This window comes from Neovison vison, chromosome 4, assembly GCF_020171115.1.
Source record: "Neovison vison isolate M4711 chromosome 4, ASM_NN_V1, whole genome shotgun sequence".
Classification (NCBI taxonomy): Eukaryota; Metazoa; Chordata; class Mammalia; order Carnivora; family Mustelidae; genus Neogale; species Neogale vison.
In genome coordinates, this window is record NC_058094.1 from 222,280,515 (window position 1) to 222,301,774 (window position 21,260).

A 21,260-nucleotide genomic window follows, 5' to 3' on the forward strand; every position below is an offset into this window, starting at 1 on the left:
AAGAAGGTTACAAATATTTGTCTTCATAAGAAAATAGCAGCTAATTCCCAGGATTGCTCCCAAAAGGCATATTCTGGTAAGACTGTTTGCCATAAATGGGTTTTGTCTCAGGACTGACTGAGAGTAAGCAATGAAGGCAGTGAACTCTCTGCCTCCCATCACATCTTGGCATACCCGAGCAGGCATGGCGTCTGAGGATAGGTTTAGACACAGGCACTGCTATACTGTAACAGTGATTGAACTATCACACCTGGCTTCCTAATGACTTTAATTTTGTTAAAGTCCTTTAAGTGTGCCAGCCAAAAATGTCATTCTTTGAAAGCTTGTTATCAATAGAACTAAACTGAGAATAACTGGTTTATATTAATAGAAGTCAGGGTGGAGGGAATTCCAGGTGGGGGCGGTGCCCTGAGCAAAGGCACAGGTTTTTGTTAATGCTGCCAAACTCAAAGACCAGAAGACTCTTTGAGGATTAAATTCTACAGGTTCTTTGTAAGATCAGACACACACAAAGAAATTAGATTTTTAAAAAATATTTTCTAAGGTAAAAGAAGAATCCTAATTGTAATTGTTCATAAATAACATCTGTGTGTAATTATGAGAAACTTCCCTCCTGATGAATAATATGATATTTTGATATGATACGATATCAGAATATCATATCATAATAATCATATCAATAATATGATATGATAATATAATATTTTAGGTTGTACACATGCTATCTATGCATTCTTTTTCCATGGGAATAAAATAAAGATGAGGATCTTAAACCTCTAGTACCAAGAGGTATATTGTAGCAAGACAAGGTGATGCCAAACCAGAAACAGTTTATATCGGTGTGTTTTACCCTATTCTAGGAAATAAGTGAGGAGAATGGAAGGAGCAAGGAGAAAATTTGGAATTTGCAAATTCAAATGCAGAGCCAAGTAGAACATATCAGTGAGGATTTATTTGACTGTTAAAGCTGTATCTAGGTATTACCTGGACAGGTAGGGGTGGTATTAATAAATCCATGCATTCACTGCCATGAATCTTTTTATCTTGTTCCTCTCCAACAACCAACTAATTCTTATATTCTGGACATGAGATGAAGTTTTACTGACCATGATGAGCCACAATAAAATACAAACTTTCCCTAGGAATCTGAGACTCTTTTCCCGAGTCCTTTCCCTCTCATTAACCACCACATCATGGGTAATTTGTCTTTATCTCATCAACTCAAAGTTCACATCCTCAGTGTGACACCTGACTAGGTCACGATCTCTTGAAAAATAAAATCTAACATTCCATTCTTTCCTTTGCATTATCTGCTATAGTTGCAGTTATATTTTGGGTGACTATTTGACCAATGTCTTCCTATGGCTTTAATTTATATGCTCCTTGAGTGTAGGAAAGATGATATTTTGGTTTACATCTCACGTAACACCCAACACAGAACAAGGCATATAGTATATATACAAATACTTTTGAGCCAAAGAATAAACGAACAAGCAAAATTACATGAGAAACATTTGGACCTTTTTTTAACTTACGTATAATTAACATATTAATTTCAGGTGTACGACACAGTCTATACATTTCAGTGTTTGTCAGCATAAGTGTACCCTTAATCCCCTTTTTCTATTTCCCCCATCTTCCCATCCTCCTCCTCTCTGGCCCCTGGGTTTTGAAAAATGTTTAAACTTTTCAAATGATCAAGTATTAAACAAAATTGGAAATATAAATCTCTCATAATTAGAATGGGAGTGCAGAATGTCATTAAAGGTATCTGATTCACAGATTACTTTCAGTTTTATTTAAATAGTGTCTTTAAGCTAGATGTGATTTTAGCCTTATTTAAATAAAAGTGAGAGCAGTCAAGATGGCAGAGGTGCAGTGGCCTGAGATGACATCAGGTTGCAGGGGTTCAGCTAGATAGTTATCAAACCATTCTGAACACCTACAAATCCAACAGGAGATCAAAGAGAAGAAGAGCAGAAATTCTAGAAACAGAAAATTGGTCACTTCCTGAAAGGTAGGATGTGGGGAGAAGTGAATCCAAAGTGACGGGAAGATAGACCGTGGTGGGAGGGGCCAGCTCCCGGCAAGCAGCGGAGCAACAAAATCAGAACTTTTATAAGTCTGCTTCAGTGAGGAACATCACTCCAAGTCTAAGCGGAGATGGAGCCCTCATGGGGACAGTGTGGTCTCAGACTCCGTGGGGTCACAGAAGGATCGCGGGTGTCTGAGTGTAGCAGAGCTCACAGGTATCAGAGCAGGGAATCCAGCTACAGAGACAGAGCTGAGGAGTGAGCTCTCAGCTCGGGTTCACCTTAAACTGTGATCCGCAGCACAGTCTGACCACTGCTCTTTGAGCAGGGACCCCACAAATGGCAGACCCGGGGAGACCCGCCTTCAACTGTGAGAAGAGCAGAGCGGCAGGGTCCATTTCTGGGTTTGGAGACTCCAAACAGGGCTGTGCGCCAGAGACAGAAATGCTTGGTCACAGGCCAGGTGAGCTCGGAGCACAGCCAAAGACCAGGGAGAAGGGAGTGACGGAGCACTTTTCCCTGAGGGTGCATTGAGGAGTGGGGCCCCAAGTTCTTGGCTCCTCCAGGCTGGAGATTGGGAGGCTGCCATTTCATTCCTGTCTTCCAGAGCTCTACGGAAAGCATTCAGAGAACAAAAGCTGCCTAAAGCGAACCCGAGCAGATTTCTTAGACCCGCCCCTGGCAACGGCAGCACCATCCCGCCTCTGGTAAAGACACTTAAGAATCACTGCAACAGGCCCCTCCCCCAGAAGATCAGCAAGAACATCCAGCCAAGACCAAGCTCACTGATCAAGGAAAACAGCTGAATTGCAGAGGAGGAGAAAGCAAAACATGGAATTAATCGCTTTCTCCCCATGATTCTTCAGTCTTGCAAAGTTAATTATATTTTTTAATTTTATTTTTTTTCTTATTCTAATTTTTTAAACTTTTTGTCTTTCCTCTTTTAATGTTTTTTAACTAGTTTATCTTAACAATACCTTTCATAAAAAATCTTTTTTAACCTTCATTATTACACTCCTATTTTATCCTTCACTGTATCTAACTTTACATACATACAGAGTTTTTTCTTCTAAAAAATTTTGGGATACAACTTCTTCTAACAGATCAAAATATACCCTACAACTCGCATAGGGCTTTGTTCTAGTCTTCAGCCTGAGCAAATTCTCTCCACTTTCTTTTTCTTTCTTTTCCCAACCAACTTATCTATCAATTCCTTTTTTAGATTTTTTTTTAAAATTATCATCTTTAAAGTCATGTTCCATCCCTTCATCAAGTTTACCCTTATTTTTATATATATATAAGTTTTTCTTTCTTTAAAATTTTGGGAGGTAGTTTCTTCTAAAAGACCAGAATACACCCAAAATAAAGTAGGTGGCTGTGTTATATTCACCAATCATATATATATATATATATATATATATATATATATATATATATTTTAGTTTTTGTTTTGAACTTCTTTTTAACCCCTAACTTCTCCCCCCAGTTTGGGGTCTCTTCTCATTTGGTTAATGCCTATTTTTCTGGGATCATTGCCACATTTTTGTATTTTATTCTCTCGTTTATATATTTGTATCTGGATAAAATGACAAGGCAGAAAAGCTCACCACAAGAAGAAGAACAAGAGGCATTACCTAAGGCTAGGGACCTAATCAATATGGATATTGGTAATATGTCAGATCTAGAGTTCAGAATGAAGATTCTCAAGGTGTTAGCTTGGTTTGGAAAAGGCATGGAAGATAATAGAGAAGTGCTGTCTGGAAATACAAGCCCTTTCTGGAGAAATAAAAGAACTAAAACTAACCAAGCTGAAATTTTAAAAAAGCTATTAATGAGATGCAATAAAAAATGGAGGCTCTTATTGCTGGGATAAATGAGGCAGAAGAGAGAATTAGTGATATGGAAGACTAAATGATGGAGAATAAAAAGGCAGAGCAAAAAAGAGGCAAACAACTACTGGACCACAAGGGGAAAATTCAAGAGATAAGTATTACCATTAGACAAAACAATATTAGAATAATTGGGATTTCAGAAGAATAAGAAAGAGAGAGGGGAGTAGATAGTATATTGGAGTGAATTATTGTAGAGAATTTCCCTAATATGGCAAAGGGAACTAGCATCAAAATCCAGGAGGTGCACAGAATCCCCCTCAAAATCAATAAGAATAGGACCACACTCCGTCACCTAATAGTAAAACTTACAAGTCTTAGTGACAAAGAGAAAATCCTGAAAGCAGTCTGGGAAAAGAAGTCTGTAACATACAACAGTAAAAATATTAGATTGGCAGAAGACTTATCCACAGAGATCTGGCAGGCCACAAAGAACTGGCATGATATATTCACAGCACTAAATGAGAAAAAAGTGCAGCCAAGAATATTATATCCAGCTAGGCTATCATTGAAAATAGAAGGAGAGATAAAAAGTTTCCAGGACAAACAAAAATTAAAAGAATTTGTAAACACCAAGCCAGCCCTACAGGAAATACTGAAAGGGGTCCTCAAAGCAAAGAGAGAGTCTAAAAGTAGTAGACCAGGAAGGACCAGAGACAATATACAGTAACAGTCACCTTACAGGCAATACAATGGCACTAAATTCATATCTCTCAATAGTTGCCCTGAATGTAAATGGGCTAAATGACCCAATTAAAAGACACAGGGTATCAGAATTGATTAAAAAAACAAAACCCATCAATATGCTGTCTACAAGAAACTCATTTTAGACCTAAAGACACCTCCAGATTTAAAGTGAGGGGTGGAAAACTATTTACCATGCTAATGGACATCAAAAGAAAGTTGGGGTGGCAATCCTTATATCAAATAAATTAGATTTTATGCCAAAGACTATAATAAGAGGTGAGGAAGGACAGTATATCATATTCAAAGGATCTGTGCAAAAAGATCTAACAATTTTAAATATCTATGCCCCTAACATGGGAGCAGCCAAGTATATAAACCACTTAATAACAAAATCAAAGAAACACATCAACAAGAATACAATAATAGTAGGGGAATTTAACACCCCCCTCACTGAGATGGACAGATCATCAAAGCAAAAGATCAACAAGGTAATAAAGGCCTTAAATGACACACTGGACCAGATGGACATCACAAATATATTCAGAATATTCCATCCAAAACAACAGAATACACATTCTTTTCTAGTACACACGGAACATTCTCCAGAATAGATCACATCCTAGGTCACAAATCAGGTCTTTGTGACAAAAGATTGGGATCATTCTCTGCCTATTTTCAGACCACAGCGTTCAGAAGCTAGAACTCAATCATAAGAGGAAAGCTGGAAAGAACCTAAATACATGGATGCTAAAGAGCCTCCTATTATAGAATGAATGGGTCAGCCAGGAAATTAAAGAAGAATTGAAAAAATTCATGGAAACAAATGATAATGAAAACACAATGGCTTAATATCCGTGGGACACAACAAAGGCAGTCCTGAGAGGAAAATATATAGCAGTACAAGCTTTTCTCAAGATACAAGAAAGGTCTCAAGTACACAACCTAACCATACACCTAAAGAAGCTGGAGAAAGAACTGCAAAGAAAGCCTAAACTCAGCAGGAGAAGAGAAATCATAAAGATCAGAGCAGAAATCAATGAATTAGAAACCAAAAGAACAGTAGAACAGATCAACAAAACTAGGAGCTGATTCTTTAAAAGAATTAATAAGATTGATAACCCCCTGGCCAGACTTAACAAAAAGAAAAGAGAAAGGACCTTAATAAATAAAACCATGAATGAAAGAGGAGAGGTCACAACCAACACCAAAGAAATACAAACAATTATAAGAACATACTATGAGCAACTATACACCAGCAAATTTGACAATCTGGAATAAATGGATGCATTCCTAGAGATGTATAAACTACCAAAACTGAACCAGGAAGAAATAGAAAACTTGAACAGACCCACTACCAGTAAGGATATTGAAGCAGTCATCAAAAATCTCCCAACAAACAAGATTCCAGGGTCAGACTGCATCCCAGGGGAATTCTATGAAGCATTTAAAGAAGAATGAATTCTTATTCTCCTGAAAACATTTCAAAAAATAGAAATGGAAGGGGAACTTCCAAACTCATTTTATGAGGCCAGCATTACCTTGATCCCCAAATCGGACAAGGATCCCATCAAAAAGGGGAATTATAGACCGATATCCTTGATGAACACAGATGTGAAAATTCTCATCAAAATACTAGTCAATAGGATCCAACAGTACATTAAAAGGATGATTCACCACGACCAAGTGGGATTTATTCCAGGGCTGCAAGGTTGGTTCAACATCGGCAAATCAATATATGTGATACAATACATTAATAAAAGAAAGAACAAGAACCATATGATACTCTCAACAGAGCTGAAAAAGCATTTGACAAAGTATAGCATCCTTTCCTCATCAAAACTCTTCAAAGTGTAGGAATAGAGGATCCATATCTCCGTATTATCAAAGCCATCTATGAAAAACCCACCACGAATATCATTCTAAATGGAGAAAAACTGAGAGGTTTTCCACTAAGGTCAGGAACATGGCAGGGATGTCCATTATCACCTCTGCTATTCAACATAGAACTAGAAGTCCTAGCCTCAGCAATCAGACAACAAAAAGAAATAAAAGACATCCATATTGGCAAAGAAGTCGTCAAACTCTCACTCTTTACAGATGATATGATACTTTATGTAGAAAACCCAAAAAACTCCACTCCAAATCTGGTAGAACTTGTACAGGAATTCAGTCAACTGGCAGGATATAAAATCAATGCACAGAAATCAGTTGCATTTCTATACACAACAGCAAGACAGAAGAAAGAGAAATTAAGGAGTTGATCCTATTTACAATTGCACCCCAAACCGTAAGATACCTAGGAATAAACCTAACCAAAGAGGCAAAGAATCTGTACTCAGAAAACTATAAATTACTCATGAAAGAAATGAGAAAGACACAAAGAAATGGAAAAATGTTCCATGCTCATGGACTGGAGGAACAAATATTGTGAAAATGTCTATGCTACCTAAAACAATCTACACATTTAATGCAATCCCTACCAAAATACCAACCTTTTTTTTTTTCAAAGAAATTGAACAAATAATCCTACAACTTATATGGAACCAGAAAATCCCCCAAACAGGCAGAGGAATGTTGAAAAAGAAAGCCAAAGTTGGTGGCATCACAATTCCAGACTTCAAGCTCTATTACAAAGCTGTCATCATCAAGACAGTATGTTATTGGCACAAAAACAGATACATAGAACATACAATGGAACAGAATAGAGAGCCCAGAAATAGACCCTCAGCTCTAAGGTCAACTAATCTTCAACAAAGCAGGAAAGAATGTCCAATGGAAAAAAGACGGTCTCTTCAACAAATGGTATTGGGAAAATTAGACAGCCACCTGCAGAAAAATGAAACAGGACCATTTCTTTACACTACACATAAAAATGGACTCAAAATGAATGAAGGACCTCAATGTGAGAAAGAAATCCATCAAAATTCTTGAGGAGAACACAGGCAGCAACCTCTTCGATCTCAGCCGCAGCAACTTCTTCCTAGAAACATCACCGAAGGCAAGGGAAGCAGGGCAAAAATGAGCTTTTGGGACTTCATCAAGATCAAAAGCTTTTGCACAGCAAAGGAAACAGCCAACAAAACCAAAAGACAACTGACAGAATGGGAGAAGATATTTGCAAATGACATATCAGATAAAGAGCTAGTATCCAAAATCTATAAAGAACTTATCAAACTCAACACCCAAAGAACAAAGAATCCAATCAAGAAATGGGAAGAGGACATGGACAGACATTTCTGCCAAGAAGACATCCAGATGGCCAACAGACACATGAAAAAGTGCTCCACATCACTCGGCATCAGGGAAATACAAATCAAAACCACAGTGAGATACCACCTCAAACAGGTCAGAATGGCTAAAGCTAACAAGTCAGGAAATGACAGATGTTGGAGAGCATGTGAAGAAAGGGGAACCCTCCTACACTGTTGGTGGGAATGCAAGCTGGTGCAGCCACTCTGGAAAACAGCATAGAGGTTCCTTAAGAAGTTGAAAATAGAGCTACCCTGTGACCCAGCAATCACACTACTGGGTATTTATCCTAAAGATACAAATGTACTGATCTGAAGGGGCACATGTACCCGAATGCTTATAGCAGCAATGTCCACAATAGCCAAACTATGGAAAGAACCTAGATGTCCATCAACAGATGAATGCATAAAGAAGATGTGTGAGATATATATATATATATATATATATATATATATATATATAAAACACTATGCAGCCATTAAAAGAAATGAAATCTTGCCATTTGCAACAACATGGATGGAACTAGAAGATACCATGCTGAGCGAAATAAGTCAATCAAAGAAAGACAATTATCATATGATCTTCCTTATCTGAGGAATTTGAGAGGCAACGTTGGGGGTTTGCAGGGTAGGGAAGGAAAAAATGAAACAAGATGGGATCAAGAGGGCGACAAATCATAAGAGACTTTAATCTCACAAAAGAAACTGAGGGTTGCCAGGGGGAGGGGGGTTTGGAGAGGGGGGTGGGGTAATGGACATTGGGGAGGGTATGTGCTATGGTTAGTGCTCTCAAGTATGTAACCCTGACGATTCACAGACCTGTACCCTGGGGCTAATAATACATTATGTGTTAATAAAAAATTAATTTTTTTAAAAAAATTATACTTCATATTATGTGTGTGGTTTCAAACTAAAACATTTACCATATACTCAAGACTTTAAAAATAGGAGTTTGGAATAAGAGACAGGAATTTGGAATAAGAGAAAATGATAATGATTATTAACATAATTTGAAAATTTTATGTCTAGATTTCTGGTAATGGAAAAAAAAAGAACATTACCAAAGGAGATAGGAAGGAAGTATTCAAATGGTTGAAAGAAGAACACAGAAAATGTGCAACATCACAGATCAAAGAGGAAAAACCTGAGGTCTGATTAACTGCACAAAACAGGAAAGGACTGTTTATTGAGGACGTGCTACATGCTGAACACTTTGCTATCCCTTTTCATATGCCTTATTTTTATGATCTATACAAGAACAGTACACCTTGTATTACCCTTTTCACTTTTTCCATAAGAGGAATCCCCTTTTCAGAAAATTTAAACAACGTGCTTCTGCTATAAAGCAAGTAGACTATGAAACTGAAGCTGAAACTCAGGTTCCGTTGGGGCTAAGTATTGTGTTCAGTCCACAGTATCACTTTTTGAAGATTTTATAGTTTGATAAAATTTCAAAATTTTTGATAACATTCTTATCAACTCCTACAACACAATATTTCCAGAAAAGGATATACTACTGTATACATTTTCCTTTGGGTTCTTTGGGAACCCAAAGGAAAATGGGTACATCAATGTAAGGAAATTTAGTTTATGGGAACTTGGAAAGGAAAGGTGCCATGGGTAGATCCTTTTGCATTGGTAAAGTTCAGGGGAATGAGCAACCCCAGCAAGATCTCCTTCATGAATATGTTATTGACCTTGATTCAACCTTCTTTATTAACGTGATATAATATTCATACAGAAAAGGGAAGTTCTTGGGGTGCCTGGGTGGCTTAGTTGGTTAAGCACCTGACTCTTAAAGTCAGCTCAAGTTGTAATCTCAGGGTCTTGGGATCAAGACCCAAGTCAGGCTCTGGACACAGCTGGGAATCTGCTTGAGATTCTCTCTCCCTCTTCCTCTGCCTCTCCCCCAACTCACTCTCATGACCTCTCTCTCTCAAATAAATAAATCAGTCTTTAAAAGAAAGGGGAAGTTCTCATCTAGTAAATGGGTCACATCAGGATATATCTTGATGGTCTAGATTACAATATTAAACATTAAGGTGTCATTGTTGATTTATGCCACAGGGCTGCTTGGAGAATTGGGGTTACTTATGTGATAAACGGTGTGTATAATAGAGACCCCCCCCCAATCAAAGTGGATCTCTTTGTGACAAAGAAGAAAGGGGACACTTTGGGATGCTGTCTAGTGGTTTCTGTCCTCTCCTGGACAGATTGTTTTAGCTGTACTTGATGTGTGCTGGTATCACTTGAATCATTAATCAATACCGGTGTTAGGTAATAGTTTGATTCCCTGGAATCTGCTCCAATGATTAACCTATGGGGCTACAGAGAAATCAAGAGAAACATGGGTAGGGGAGAGAATAATGGCAAGAGGAATGTGGCAAGGGAAATATCATAGTAGCTCTTCTTTCCATTGTCAGCTACGTACATGCAAGTAAGCACCTGTACAACATTCAATGTCTTTACAGGAAATTCATTCAGTTGACCTTTCTCTATATGCATCTCTTACTCAGCAGTGTTTACCTCTGTGTATGTATGTGAGCCTCTTAAGCTGGACTAAATCACTTGGTAGGAGATTGAGTTATTATCCTAAAATTATTTGTTGGATGTGCATATACAAAGCCTTCCAGTGACTTCCAGAAATAACTCACTTGCTCTCAATCTGTAATTGTGGTACCAAAAATGATTTTTAAAGATTATTTATTTATTTATTTATTTATTTGACAGAGAGAGATCACAAGTAGGCAGAGAGGCAGGCACAGAGAGAGGAGGAGGCAGGCTCCCTGCTGAGCAGAGAGCCTGATGCGGGACTCGATCCCAGGACTCCGAGATCATGACCTGAGCCGAAAGCAGTGGCTTAACCCACTGAGCCACCCAGGCGCCCCAAAAATGATTTTTAGAAATAATATCTTCATATAAGTCATATTCTCTTAATACGTGATTTTAAGCCCTTGAAGGTATAACTTTAAAAAATTTCAGAATCAGTTTGCTTTAGTGATTATATAACTAACCTTTCTATGAGAGAAAATGTCATTTTAGCAGTATGAAACAGATGCACTTTCAAATATCCTACACAGTAAACAAGCATATCCATGGCAGGAACATTGCCAAATTCTGGCCACAGCAATGTGATGTTTGATCTTAAGTGGTTTGTAGAAAAGTGAACTCAATTTACTCACAGCTAACTAGTCTCTCTTTGTTGTTTCAAACCATTAATACATTTTAAATTTAAAATCCCTATATACTTATTTCCTTTTCCTACTACTCCCCAGCTATGCATTATGTATAAATGTTGTCATCTGAAAAACACCTGAATGGCAGAACACTGTTCCTAATTCAGAGATTGTGCCTTTGTGGTTTATTATTCAGGGCTAATATTTAAAACAACTGTTGTTTTCTATAGTACTTTTAATACGTGAAACATCTCGGGGCACCTGGGTCGCTCAGTGGGTTGGCCCGCTGCCTTCAGCTCGGGGTGATCTCAGGGTCCTGGGATCGAGCCCCGCGTGGGGCTCTCTGCTTAGCAGGGAGCCTGCTTTCCTCCTCTCTCTCTGCCTGCCTCTCTGCCTGCTTGTGAACTCTCTCTGTGAAATAAATAAATAAATAAAATCTTTAAAAAAAAAAAAAACATGAAACATCTCTCCTGATGAACAGGTAAATGGACACTTCTCTGACTATCTATTTTAACTGCTGCAAGAGAATGACTCCAGGGCCCTCAGAAGTGAATTTGGCCCATGTCACCTAGCCTGTGTATCATAGGAGAGTATCTTCAGTGGCCGCTCCAAATTTAGTGAAATATCCACCCAGAAACTTCACAGGATAACAATAAACAAGATAAAATATTTTAGGTTCTAACAATAATCCTAACTCCACTGGTACTTTTTAATATTTATTATGGCTGATTATTTTGTAGAGTTTTAACTCCTACCTACAAAAGATCTTAAAAATACATATCTTGGCTGTTACATTTTAAAAGAAGATTGAGGAACAGACAGATAAATATACTATTTAAAATTAAGATTACTCTTATAAAATGGATTCATACTGGTTCAGAACATCTTTTGTTGCAAGCAGAGATAGCAAGTTATAATGTATTCCAATTTGTGTATAGGAAATGTAGGAGACATTGGTCTGTAACAGCTTATCCTCAGGTCAGTTGTCTTTTTTTGCACAGAGTATATATAGTTAATCCTATAAACTAGATCGTCATTACAGGGACGCTAAAATTTTTATGAACCTGAGATGGAATTCTATTTGCATAACATTTGTGATCACAGCAAACTGATTACAGTGTCTTCACAAATCCCTGGATTCATTAATCTCAGAATCTGAGAGATCTGAGGGAACCAGTCCAACTTCTCATCTATGGAAAGAATCCTCTCTGTAATGATCCAAACAAATGTCACTCAGCTTCCACTTTAGTCTTCTCATGTCAAAAAAATCACCAAGTCCCAAGGAAATTTTGTTAATTTGTGGGACAATTCTAGTGAGTAAAGAGCACTGGTTCTTGTTAGTGTTAATGAATTTGTATCTTGGGGTACATCCCAGGTCATTGGGTAACAACACCTGAATCTAACTTCTCCATTCATAACAGACACAATACATCTCAGTTGCCTCCTTCAGTCTCTCTTCCTTTCCTTCCCTCTCTTCTTCCTCCTATTTCTTGTTCTCTTTAGAACCTTATTTAATCCAGTCATCCTGCTCTCAATGCTCACAGAAGACCCAATTCACTGGCTGAGAAAATCACCAATTAACTGGCTCTTAGATTTACAAATACTTTGAAAACCAGGAGTTGATGGCTACATATGTCTTTTACAAAACCATGTTTCAATTCTGCTCCTGCCTATATTTTAACAATAAAATATATGATTAGCTAAATATTTTTATTATTATTTTAGGAAAGAATATTGCAATTATAGAAAAAAAGCCTATGGACAGAACAATGTACTGAACGATCTGATACACATTCACAACTGTGGCATTCATGACAAATCTATTGATCTATGGATAACCAAGTCTTATTAATTCGTGAAAATTTTCAAATGTTAACAGTTAACAAATTATCTATTCTTTGAGTGCCCTCTATATTCCAAGCCTTTTTCAGATGGTGGGGATATAAAAGTGAGCAAGAAATCCTGGGGTCTAGCAGGGGTGGCTAAAATCAAACGATCAATGACGATACGTATAAATGAAATGTGAGAGATTAGGAGTCCCACGGAAGACAGGGCCATCTGACCAGGTCTTCAGAAGACGGGACTCTTCCAACAGAGATCGTTAAAATTAATGTAACATAAAGAGTGGATGTGTTAGCAAACTGAATTGAAAGAGGAGACATGTTTTGGCAGGAGAAAGAAGTCTGTGTGAAGACTGATGATAATACGTTGTGTTAGAGAAACACAACAAAGTTCCTTGGGGCTAGTACATAGGAGAGGATGCTGGAAGTACTGGAGGGACAGGGAAGAGGTCCAAGTGAGGGGGGCATATACTCCAAGTTACAGAATATAGACTTTATGGCTCATGGTAGTATATATACGCCATGTACTCGACATACTAGGCATTGTTAAACATTTAATCGTTGGTAAAATTCATATGTGAAATAAGAAATCTTTCCTTTGAATTGTACTAAATTGTGAATGGAATCAGCATTATATGATAGCTTCATTGATTGTTATAGGCCTTCAGCTGTGAATGCCTTATCCATGTTCCTTGTCCATTCAGCTATTGGGCTGCTCCCCTTTCCTTGTTGATTTTTATGGAAGAGAGATTAAAGGATATCAATTGTTCTTGAGAGGTTTTTTATCCAGGGACACCTGGGTGGCTTAGTGGGTTAGGCCACTGCCTTCAACTTGGGTCATGATCTCAGGGTCCTGGGATCGAGTCCCACATTGGGCTCTCTGCTCAGCAGGGAGCCTGCTTCTCCCCCCACCCTGCCTGCCTCCCTGCCTACTTGTGATCTCTCTCTTTGTCAGGTAGATAAATAAAATCTTTAAAAAAAAAAAAAAAGAGGTTTTTTTTTAATTTTTTTTAAATTTTATTTATTTATTTGACAGAGAGAGAGAGAGATCACAAGCAGGCAGAGGTAGGCAGAGAGAGAGGAGGAAGCAGCCTCCCCGCGGAGCAAAGAGCCGGATGTGGGGCTCGATCCCAGGATCCTGGGATCATGACCTGAGCCGAAGGCAGAGGCTTAACCCACTGAGCCACCCAGGCGTCCCAAAAAAAGAGGTTTTTTATCCAGCTACTTATTTTCTTATTTTGTTAATTTTCAAAAAATTGCTGACTAAAAATTTTAGAATTATATGAGTGCATTTATGGCTTAATAGATTTTTAATATGCACATACAGTAGGATATATATATACACACACACATATATATGTATAACTATGTATGCATAATTAAAAGGTATTAGGCCATAAATGTACTTGTATAATTATAAATACACAATTACATTAGATATAGATAATCACTGTAGCTATCAGGTGGACAAATGAGTAGAGGACAGCAAAATTGAAGGCAAAAAGGCTAATTGGGCATTTGGTGTAGTCATCTGTAGGTTAGTGGAAGGGTTGATTCGCAGCAGAAAGAACTGGAATGATTATTAAGGGTAGTAGTTAAACTAAAACTAGAAACTATGCTAAGCCCATGTTTTGGTGAGAAAGCATGTGAATAACAACTAGTATTCTCTCTTTCACTGGGCATAGTTATCAAATGTCACTAATGCCAATAGCCTCCATAAGGAAGGAAAAGGAAATAAACTTTACTGAGTCATTATGTGACCAGAAGTGTGTATCTTCATGCATTTACTTGGTACAAAAGCCTGAGCAATTGAGACTATTCTACTGTATTTTACAGAAGAAAAAACTGAAGCTCACAAAAGTTAAGTAAGTCTTTCAAAGTCACCAAAGGTTAGGAAATAACTAAGGCTGATCTGGTTCCAACTCTAAAATTGATTCCAACATGTAACTGGAAAAAAGAAAGCCAGTTGATCCTTTGAATCGTTGTTGGCTGGACAAATTAAGATTCAGAAATCCAACAGGGAAGCTCAAGGTCAAAAGCATTATCTAAACATAAATTTCCAAGGAAGAATTCTCTGGGGGTTAGGAAGTCGGAGCTCTAGCAAGCAGCCCAGGGTTTGCAATAATCCCTGTGAGGGGTAAATCAAACAAAAGAGAACAATGACCAAAGACATTAATGAGAGAATTGCGACCCTGAGATGTGGAAGTAAAACCATAAGCAAAAGGAGTGCTGTGAATTTTTAAGATGTGATGGTTTGAGAAATTAAATATGTCATGAAAACCAACCAAAGAAATACAACGCTGCACAGATCAAATGTGACGTCGAAGCTTTGCTGGGTATAAACAGGTTCACACCTATAAGAATACCCTCGTGACCCGCTTAAACTCTTGACCAGAATCACTTCTTTGAGTCACAGCATGGCCAGTTTGCAAATAAGTAATCTTGGAGGGATGATGTATTTACCAACTTCAACTACCAGCACAGCTTAGTTTGTCAAAACTAAACCGAACCAAAACTTCCTTGTCTGATGAGGAAGAAATGAAACATCATTCTTCAGAGACGGTTTTCAAATTTATGTGGGAAAAGGATCACAAAGAACAATGAGCCGACTGCCCTTTAAGTCTAGGTCCCAAGAACGAGTTGCTTACATAGTATCTTCAGTAATTTCTAGGGAATATGCCCGTTACTTATAACACATGGCAGTCAACCGAACAGGTCAGGGAATGTTCCCTGTAAATATCCTTCTACTTAAGAGAGTGATCCTTCCTTAACAAAGATCTTGGCTCATATGTTGTTCTTTATATTTCATATTTCAAATTGTTGTTTCACTGAGAATTAATTGAGTAACTTGTCAGACTCTAAAAGCAATAAGCAAGAAAGAGTACACACAAACAAGCAAGAAACCCAGGAGACTGCTCTGTGATTTGTATGAATAATCTAATCTGTTAGTTCCAAACTATTAGGGTTTTATAGGTTCTATGGAAAAATAAAGAATTTTCAAGTTGGTTAGGGTTATTCAATATATGACCCTACACAGCAATGGTCCTTGGACATCATATACACCAGTCCATAGTTTTATCACTGTATTACCAAGGGACAAATATTTACTAATCCTTGCATAGACTTCAAATTAGCATACTGGCCTAGGGCTTGTGATTAATGAGAACTGATCTGAAAAACCCTGCCATGGATAATTAATATTGAAAAGTACGATCCACCAAATTAATAATGCATTTCTGCCAACCACTAATAATCATTTACACCAGATGTAGCTTCTCTGTAATAACAAACTGAGGAAATGTTCTAAGCTTCTGAAGGGGTTTGTTTGCTAGAACTTAAAAAATTAAACTGTCACTTGTTTAAATAAATGCAGATTAACCATTTCTGAATCTCCTACCTGCAATTTTAAGTGTGTTCTTTAGAAAATAATCTAGATTCCATAAAAATTATGTTTTATAAGCACACAATCTATTATTTATCAAAGTCACTATCTACTCTGACTCAGAGACTTAACGCCAGCTTCATAGGAGCAGATCATCAAATAATGGGAAGAAGTCCTTTAGAATGATATTTGAACAAAAGTTATCAAAAATTCAACTAAAATATATACTTGTAAGAGATATAGATGATTTATCTGTAAGGCTAAATAAATTTTGAAAGCAGTTTTCTAAATCATTGATGCTTCTACATGCGAAACATACCTATTTTTGTTTTTTTTTTCAAATTAACTTCCAGATTTTGCCTATATAAATCATGATATTATAATTATATCTGATTTTCATACATGCGAATAATTCTTACCTGTACCATATGACCTTGCCATTTTTACCTACAGGCAATGGCAACTCAGGAGCACCTGGGTTCAGCATCTGGCTTCAGCTCAGGTCATGATCCCAGGAACCTCAAATGGGATTGAGCCCTATGGCAGGCTGCCTTCTCAGTGGGGAACCTGCTTCCCCCTCTGCTCCTTCCCCTGCTTGTGCCCTCATTTTCTGTCTCTCTCTGTCAAATAAATAAATAAAATCTTTAAAAAAATGCCAACTTCATAGGACTGATTCCACCCTTTGCACCATTTCACATGAGTATATTTTATTATTTGTTCAGATTTACTTATGTAGCAGCTTTTCCCAGTCACTTTTTCAAGTGACTTTTCCCAAAGTCCTTGTTTTTATTTGTTTGTTTGTTTTCCTTTTTCAATTTTTTAATTTAAATTCTAATTAGTTAGCATACACTGTAATTAGGTTCAGGTGTAGAATTTAGTGATTCATCACTTGCATACAACACCCAGGGCTAGATCCCTACAAGTGTCCGTGACTTATTTAACTTCCCTATCCCGCCCACCTCCCTTCCAGCAACCCTCAGCGTGTTCTCCACAGTTAAGAGTCTGTTCTATGGTTTGCCTCTCTCTTCTCCCCCACCCCGCGTTTATCCGTTTCATTTCTTAAATTCCACACGAGTGAAGTCATATGGTATTTGCCTTTCTCTGACTGACGTATTTCACTTAGCATAACACACTCTAGCTCCATCCTGTATTATTGCAAATGAAAAGATTTCATTCTTTTTTTTTTTAAAGATTTTATTTATTTATTTGACAGAGAGAGATTACAAGTAGGCAGAGAGGCAGGCAGAGAGAGAGAGAGAGGAGGAAGCAGGCTCCCTGCAGAGCAGAGAGCCCGATGCGGGACTCGATCCCAGGACCCTGAGATCATGACCTGAGCCGAAGGCAGTGGCTTAATCCACTGAGCCACCCAGGCACCCAAGATTTCATTCTTTTTTATGGCTGAGTAATATTACACACACAGACACATGATTACACACACACACACACATACCACATCTTCTTTATTAGTTCTTCAGTCAATGGACATTTGGGATCCCTCCATAGTTCATCTATCATTGATTATGATGTTATAAACACTGGGGTGCTTATATCCTTTCAAATCAGTATTTTGGTATCCTTTGGGTAAATACCTAGTAGTGCAATGCCGGATGGTAGGGTAGTTCTATTTTTTTTTATTAACATACAATGTGTTATTTGTTTCAGGGGTACAGATCTGTGATTCATCCGTCTTACACAATTCACAGCACTCACCATAGCACATACCATCCCCAATCCATGACCCAGCCACCCCATCCCTCCCACTCTCCTCCCCTCCAGCAGCCCTCAGTTTGGTTCCTGAGATGAAGAGTCTCTTATGGTTTGTCTCCCTCTATGGTTTCATCTCATTTCATTTTTCCCTCCCTTCCCCTATGATCCTCTGTCTTCTTTCTCAAATTCCTCATATCAATGAGATCATAGGATAATTGTCTTTCTCTGATTGACTTATTTCGCTTAGCATAGTACCCTCTAGTTCCATCCACATCATTGCAAATGGCAAGATTTAAATTCTTTTGATGGCTGCATAGTATTCCTATGCGCGCGCGCGCGCGCACACACACACACACACACGCATATACATGCCACATCTTCTCTATCCATTCATCTGTTGATGGACATCTAGGCTCTTTCCATAGTTTGGCTATTGCGGACATTGCTGCTATAAACGGGTGCATGTGCCCCTTCGGATCACTGCATTTGTATCTTTAGGGTAAATACCCAGTAGTGCGAGTGCTGAGTTGTAGGGTAGCTCTATTTTCAACTTTTTGAGGAACCTCCATACTGTTTTCCAGAGTGGCTGCACCAGCTTGCATTTCCACTAACAGTGTAGGAGGGTTCCCCTTTCTCCACATCCTCATCAACATCTGTCATTTCCTATCTTGTTAATTTTAGCCATTCTGACTGGTGTGAGGTGGTATCTCATTGTGGCTTTGATTTGTATTTCCCCAACAATGACTGGTTTTGAGAAGGAAACAACAAAACTAAAAAGTAACATTTAGAATGGAAGAATATATTTGCAAATGACATAGCTGATAAAAGATCAGTATCCAAAATATACAAAGGACTTATAAAATCAACATCCAAAAAACAAATAATCCAGCTAAAAAATAAGCAGAAGACCTGCACAGACATATTTCAAGGAAGATACACAAATAGTTAACAGACCCAAAGTCAAACATAGAAGATCATGTCTGTAAGCAATTCAATAAATAAATGCTCCAATGTTACTCCAAAAATCTTAAGAAATAAAATTAACTTTCAAAATTTCCAAACCTAGATTGAGGAAATCTGAAAACATGATCACATTATTACTGAGTTCTTAGATACATTATGTTCTCATGAGCCAAAAATTGTTCCTATCTGCAATATACCAAGATTTGTTTGGTGTTTCTCTCCTCTTTTTTGTTCTTAATGATTCTTCCACTTTGATTCCCAAACTATGGGCTGCATTTACTAAGTGAAAATGAATTCATCCCTCTTTCTTTTCAGGAACCATGTAAAAAACATTATTTAATGATAGTTCTGATTTTTATTCCTTTTCTATAGCAATTTTTATATGCAAATCTAAATATCCAGCATGACCAGTAAAATCATCTTTCATTTAAGAAGTTACATTAAGCATCAGCCTTTCATAAATTTTTATTTATTCTGATACAGATTTAGTAAGAGCTAATACATGTTTATAAAAAAGTAAGTACCTAATTCTACAGGAAGATCTAAATAGATAGCTTTAGGCTAGTTTGATTTTTATTCATTAAATAATTCTTTCAGCAGTCATTTGTATTATACTTTTTTGCAGTATATAATTACATGGGGAGAGGTGGGGAGTTGTAACATGCAATTTTGATGCCTAAGAAAATTTATTTTCAGTCCTTCATTCTCATCTTGCCATCATTTTTAAGGGGGTTTGACATATCATGAGCTTAGTGAAACACACACTATACATATTATCTCTAAAACAAAAATTGTAAAGTATATAATTATTATATAATTTTAATTATATATTTCATTTTTTTTTATTTTAGGGATACTATGTATTTCTAATACCATGATGTAATCCTAAGAAAAATTGCTCACTTATATGCATATATAAGAAACTCACTTAAGTTAGCTGAAGCAAACTATTGGGATATATTGAGTTTTCATGGAATCTAAGTCAAAAAGAAATATAGCCAGTTTCAGGAAGCATGGAAATAAGTTACAAAAACTATCAGGAATGGAAGTTTTTCTTTTCCAGCCTATTGTTTCCTTTCACTCTTTTCTCTTAGCTTCCTGGTGTTCACTTTTCTCTGTGTATGGGCCAAACATCACTGGCCAGAAATCATACCATATGAATTCATATTGCACTATATTTGTATCTGGGTGCATGTCTATGAATGTTACAGTATTTTATTATGGATACTGGCATTTCATGTGGGCATTCCACTATGGTCAGATGAATCTACTTAGATTATAGTGATGTGTATAATTTGTCATGGAGGTACATGGCATATAATATTCATATCACTAGTGAGAAGCAGAGACATAAGCATATGTGTAAATAGAGCCTGGAAAAGTCAAGTAGATACAGATGCCAATGGATGAGATGGACAAATCAAAGTTTTTCATTTGTAATTCTGAACATGTATACCAGATAACATTTCTTTGTAACAATCACAAATTTTTCAATAAAAACATTTAATAAAAATATAAAGTTCAACAAGCCAAGTTAATCTTTAAGGATATTTGAACTACATGTTTTTAAACATGACTTCATAATGGTTTGTGATTTTTTAAGTAAAATTTTATTAAAATGTGAAAATACCATTGAAAGAATTTTTAAAAGAAAATACAACATTTTGTTTCCTTTAAGTAGCATTCCTGTAGTAGGCTGTTATTAGATTTCAAGAGAAAAATTCTTTTGTGTTCCTAGAAAGGCAAATCTGAATAAATCTCAAGCATTGTAAAATTTATAATGACTTGATACACTTTTATTAGATAATGAATTTAAAGATGATTTTGTTGACTAGAATTCTTTGTCTCTGAAAAGTGTTTCTAGGTGTGTTTACCCTCTAGTAAATCCTATTTGTCAAATGATTATGTTTTCACAATATCTATTATTAAAATATTAAGTCTGTTTTCAATAACATATTCAATAAAAACATTATTGTTATTACTACTATTATTATTAGAAACATTATTTCTTTAAAAAGTTTTTTACAATTAGGTTTTCTTGTACAACGTTACCACAGGCAAAATATCTTTGTTTTCCCAAAGCTAATGTTAAACTATATCTTATATATTTCTTCAAACATATTCAATTGATATTTAAATTATATTCTCTTCATATTGTTTTTGATGTATTTAGAGAAGCAAATGACTCAAGAGTGGGTGATATTGGGAAAACTAATTGTGTCTACATAAATTCTAAGAACAGTCTTCAAATATCAAATGGCTTGATCAGAATCTTTTCTGATCATCTGAAAGTTTAAAAACCCAGGGAAATTATGTACTTTGCAACATACATTA